At 46.9% G+C, this 6,000-nt stretch overlaps 1 non-coding gene across 1 annotated transcript; it reads right to left on the bottom strand.

Annotated features, from left to right (window-relative positions):
* Nucleotides 1-380: 380 nt before the first annotated feature.
* Nucleotides 381-461, bottom strand: TRNAG-UCC (transfer RNA glycine (anticodon UCC)). The gene has a single exon. It is a non-coding gene; the product is annotated as a tRNA-Gly (tRNA).
* Between the last annotated feature and the right edge of the window lie 5,539 nt (nt 462-6,000).

Here is a 6,000-nt window from a genome sequence, read left to right as displayed (position 1 = left end):
GGCTATCGCTGTTGTGCCCTTCTTGTGGATTTCCCGGCAGCGTCTGATGGGCCATTGTGGGAAGCAGGATGCTGTACTAGATTGGTCCATCCGGCCTGATCCAGCAGGATCTCATGCATTTGCTCACAATGTGGTAAGGAAAATCTGGCCACATTTCTGCTGCTGATCAGAAGTGCCGAGGAGGATCAGGGGAGCGTTAAGATGCTCCTCCCCACTTTGCAAGACAACATGCAAGTAACCAGCTTACCAAGCGGTTACGCAGGTTGCTCAGGAAGCTGACTTACACTGAGTCAGACCCTTGGTCCATCTAGCCCGATAATGTCTACCCTGATTGGCAGCAGATTTCCAAGGTTTCAGCAGAAGTCTTTCTTGGCCCTACCAGGAGATGCTGCCAGGGATTGAACCTGGGAACTTCTGCATGGAAAGCAGATGCTCTTCCACTGAGCTACTGGCCCATCCCCAAAGGAATACAGGCACCCCTTTGTAACTTACCACCTGGGTAATGTTCATGTCTACTCAGTCAGTGTCAAGGTGGATTCACCCTGGCCTGCAACACTTCCAGTGCATGCTTAAGGGAAAACACTAAACTATGTTAGTGATCAAAACCATGACACCGGGATACATAAGAAGAGTCCTACTGGATTAAACCAAAGAGTTTACCTAGCCCCCAGTATCCTGTTTCTAACAGTGGGCAGTCAAATGCCTCTGGGATGCCCTCAGGCTGTTTCCTTCTCCTGTTGTTGTTGTTGTTGTTGTTGTTGTTAATTACATTTATAAACTGCCCCATCCAGAGGCTCTGGGCAGTGTACAACAACTTTTAAAAGACATAAAAAGACACAATTGAAAACATAGTGCTCAAAACAATATAAAAACCATTCAAAAACAATTAAAACCAATTAAAATGCTTGAGTGGTTCCCCAGCAACTGGGTGACAGTTACTCAGGATTAATACATCGGGAGTGTTAGGGCATGACTGAGTGGGGAAGGCAGGGCGTTCTCCTGGGACCAATTAGGACTACAGGATCCACCATTCTGCTTATGATTTCTACTCTTAAGACATCTGCCAGTGCAACTGAGAAAGATTGCGCTACCTGAGTTTCCTCACCCTGGTTATCTTCATCAGCCACCGCAAAGAGATGCCATCGGGAGTGCTGCTTTCATTCCCCGGCTAAACCAGTCGCTCCTCTTTAACCGCCTGTGAGCAAAGCACTTCTTGGGGCCAGGACACTAATGCTGGTCATGTAACCATCTCACACTTTTTGGAATTCCCCGTCTCCTGATCTTACATTCGCTTCCTCCCTAATTAAGTTTAGGAAGGAATTTAAAGACTTCTTCTTCTTCAGCGTGAATGTTGGGCTCAGGGGGCTCTTCCCACATTCAGTCCTTGATGAGTTGGCTTGGCCAATGGTGTAGCTGCCAGTTCAGAAGTGCAGAAGGCGCCCTCCAAGAGAGCCCCCGCCCCCGGTGTGTGTGTGTGTGTGTGTGATGTGATCCTGTGCTGTACCACCATGCATGTATGTCCACCAATATGGCTGTGTGGACAGGGCTATTGTGGCCGGCCAAACATTCACATAACGAGGGGGGTCTGAGCAAAGAGCAGCTTGCTTAGCCATCAACTCCCACCCGCAAGTGGCTAGGAGGCCAGACCACCAGGGCATCTCTTTCCCCTGCCATTCCTCCTGTCCCTCCCTCTCCCCACTAGCTGTAGCAAGAAGGGCTTGGGCTGTGCCATGCAACACCCAGAGGGAAAGGGTGAGGTCCTGGTGAGTGGCATGAGCCAGAGAGGCTGCGGCTGGCTGCCTCACTTGCTTGTCATCTCTGGAGGCAAGATCTGGTGGTTTCCCAGCTCACATCTGCCACCCACTCCGCTATACCGGCTCCCTTTGCTGCCATCATCTCCAGCACTTAGTAAAACGGAGCATGAAGTCACTTACTGTCCCTAAGGGAATGGAAGCCTTTTCTGCCCCGGTTTGTAAATGAGCCCTGCTGCACTTTAGCAGACTGAACCTTTCAACTCTTTGGAGCTCTTGACCAGGGACGGCTCCTCTCTTCTGCTCCTGATCCTGCCCTCACCGTCTGCCTTTCAGAGATGTACTGCTCGTGTGAGCTGCTACAGCTGTTGCTCTTTAGGGTCTCTTGGAACAGGGTTCTCAACCTTTTTCTCACCCTTGGGAAGCCAACGTAGTGTAGTGTTGGACTCGGACCCGGGAGACCGGAGTCCAATCCCCGTTCAGCCATGGAACTCAACAACAACAAATATTTATATACCACTTTTCAACAAAAGTTTTCAAAGCGGCTTACACAGCGAAATAAATAAATAAAATAAAATGGCTCCCTGTCCCCAAAGGGCTCACAATCTACAAAGATACATAAGATAGACACCAGCAACAGCCACTGGAGGTCCTGTGCTGGGGGTGGAGAGGGCCAGTTACTCTCCCCCGCTATAAATAAAGAGAATCACCACATTAAAAAGGTGCCTCTTTGCCCAGTTAGCAGGGGTGACTCTGGGCCAGTCACTTATCTCTCAACCTGGCCTACCTCAGAGGGTTCCTGGGAGAATAAATGTCACCATGTATACTGCTCTAGGCTCCTTGGAGGAAGAGCATTTTAAATTTGCATTTATTTATATAAATGTAAATATAAATAAATGCACACATAAATAACCAACCTTAGGTCCCTAGATGTTGTTGGCCATTGTTGCTGGGGTTGATGGGAGATGTAGTCCAACAACATCCAGGGACCCAAGTTTGAGAACACCATCCTAACAATAACATAACAGTAAGAGCAAATCTGTAAAATATGAAAACGTAGCAACAGAAAACCAGAGAAAGCCATCAGTTAAGCTAAAACCCATGCAACTAGTGTTTTAATAATATGTACTACTAATATTGTTTCAATTGTGTCTAGTCACACCATCAAAGTGCATGCATGGTACTTTACAAGAGACCAGGTCCCTGCCTCGAGAGGATTACAAAATGAAATGTTGGAGGGATCCACCCCTAATCTTGGGGTCCACAGACAGGGGGCTATTCATTTGAGTGGCTGCACCTCCCTTTTGCATTCTGAGACTGCATTTATTCTGACGTAACCTCGCCCGAGGGAGCTTCCAACTCAGACGGGATGAGGCTGTGATGCAGAAGGCTCAGACGAAACTGCCCCTGGAAATGGCACCAGGCTGAGGGGGGAAAGGCTGCCTTGCCCAATCCAAAAAGTTCTTCCACCCTGCTGTCTTGTTTTCCTATGCCTGCTTGGCCGGTTCCCTTCCAAGCATCACCTCACCAGGCTGCCTCCGAATGCCTCTCACACCCACATTCATTAGTCAAGGAAGGTGGAGTTTCCAGGGGTAGTGAAAAACCAGAACACATGATCAGGCTTCGTGATAACTTTTAATCTCCTTGGGAAAAGAGACCTGTATTTTAATTTTTGTTTCCTTATGTTAATGTATAAAGCACCATCCACGTAATGGGATCATAAAAGTAAACACGTTGGTCGTCATTTAATTAAATGATGTTAAATTCATTTGAGCTTGGTTTGGGAGATTTTTCCCTTCCTCGGGAGAGAACCTCAGGCCTGCAATGCGTGAAGCAAAGATAGAGATGAGCATGCTTTTTCTGGTCGCACGCACAGAAGAGCCCTCACTGACCACAGCCCACACTTGCATACCTGGGATGAAGGGCAGACCTGTCATGTCAGGTGGTGTGTCTTCTTGTGTAAAATCCAGCCCATGTCTTTCTAGAGATGCATTCTCGAATACTTTCATCATGCATTTATTTCTGTGGCAACCAGAGATGTAGTAATTCCCCAGAACATAGGAAGCTGCCTTCTACCGAGTCAGACCCTTGGTCCATCTAGCTCAGTATTGTCTGCACAGACTGGCAGAGGCTTCTCCAAGGTTGCAGGCAGGCAGGAGTCTCTCTCAGCCCTATCTGGAGATGCTGCCAGGGAGGGGACTTGGAACTTCAAATGTTCTTCCCAGAGTATCCTCATCCGCTAAGAGGAATATCTAACAGGGCTCACATTCTGTCTCCCACTCAAATGCAAATCAGGGTGGGCCCTGTTTAGCAAAGGAGATAATTCATGCTTGCTACCACAAGACCAGCTCTCCTCCCCTATAGCCCTGTGCAGACAACAGATTTGTGTGTGATCACCCTGTGAAGGAAGAAATCAGCGTGAAGGTCAGGGGTGGAGCCACACACACTCCATCCACTTTGCTATCTGCAGAGGGATTTTGAAGGGGGAAAGAGAGGACAATATCTGGACTATGACTAAGCCATGACTAACTTGTCCCATTGATTTCAATGGTACTTAGTCAAGACCACGAGTCTGGATTTTGCCCAATTTGTTTAAAGACTGAACTTTTAGAGAACTGGGGATTTGTGTTTATTTGATTTCGAGACTCGGAGCTGGTAATGGTCTGGACTGGATCATCAGTAATCATCAATATCATCTTGTGTTATCTAGTCTGGTGGCTGTGGGCCACCTCCAGCCTCAAAGGCAAGATGTCTCTGAAGCCCAGTTGCAGGGGAGCAACAGCAGGAGAGAGGGCATGCACATACCTCTTACCTGTGGGCTCCCCAGAGGCATTTGCCAGTGTGGTGTAGTGGCTAGAGTGCCGGACTCGGACCAGGGAGACCTGAGTTCAAATCCCCATTCAGCCATGAAACTAGCTGGGCGACTCTGGGCCAGTCACTCTCTTAGCCTAACCTACTTCACAGGGTTGTTGTTGTGAGGAGAAACCTACGTTTGTAGTACACCGCTCTGGGCTCCTTGGAGCAAGAGCGGGATATAAAATGTAAAAATAAATAAAATATAAAATAAAATCTGGTGGGCCACTGTGGGAAACAGGATGCTGGGTGAGATGGGCCTTCTTGGGCCTGATCCAGCAGGGCTGTTTGTATATTCTTAATTGCCAAGGTCTGGAAAGCTCAGCCACTCAACAGAAATGTGTCTTCTATGTGGTAGCATCTTCCCATCAGCCAGCTCGTGAATCTACCTCAGAGTTTAACTATTTAAAATAATTTTAAAATAACTATTCAAATTAGTCAAAACAGTCACAGTGCTAGAATGAGATGATGGGAGTTGTCGTTCAACAACAACTGGTTACCCAAGGTTAACAACCCTGGAGGTTTTACACACAGCAGGTTTCACTGTGAGTTTACGGAGAGGCTTTACTGCGAACTCGAAGCTGTCCCCAAAAACCAATACAAATAGTGGATTTTTTTACCCCGGGTATAAATTGGGTTACACTCTAATGCACAGTGGAAAAACCTGAATTGTGTGTGAACTGCTCCCTGATAACTCACAGGGACTTGGGGTAAATCTGGCCAATATGTGAATATACCTCCTCCATTCTGGAGGAGATGCAAGTGAAGGGGATTCAAAAGCCCCGTGTGAAAAGCTCCCTTCCTGGAGAGGCTCTGCCTTCATCTCCTTCCTCTGCCCTGAATGATTCTGCTTGTTTGTCAGAAAAGCTAGCGCAGTGCAGTGCAAGTCCCAGGACAGATCAGAGTAAAATTAGAAAATGTAGGAACCGCTCAGTTAAACCTGGATTAAAATCCTCAAAATCTTCCTTTTTAAAACTATCTGTTATATTATTTATAGAGCTATCAGACAGATAACAAGATGCAACAATTAACAGTGTCTTAACAGAACAGCAAATCAATACTGCAACACAGAACCTTCTTCCCTATGTCCCTGCTACCATTTAAAAAGAACAAACTACAATACACAAATAAAAAGGTCTGTGTTTCTAAAAGTTTAATAAAACTGGAGGGCAGCTACAGAAGGAACCCATCTTTACCTAGAAACTGTCTGGGAAATTAGGGGCCAATCCACTAGAAAGCTCTCCTGTGCAAGCCCTTCTTAATGGGGAGGAAATACTTTGGGGGAACCTTCCAAATTAAGTGCTAAGGATTTCAGAATACAGGAATAGAAGTCCATAATGGGAGGGGCAGGGGCCAGCAATCATCTGAACATACCCTCTAGTTATTCTTCTGTTAA

The sequence above is a fragment of the Hemicordylus capensis genome, chromosome 8 (genome assembly GCF_027244095.1).
Source record: "Hemicordylus capensis ecotype Gifberg chromosome 8, rHemCap1.1.pri, whole genome shotgun sequence".
Taxonomy (NCBI): domain Eukaryota; kingdom Metazoa; phylum Chordata; class Lepidosauria; order Squamata; family Cordylidae; genus Hemicordylus; species Hemicordylus capensis.
This window is presented reverse-complemented; position numbering and strand designations above follow the sequence as displayed.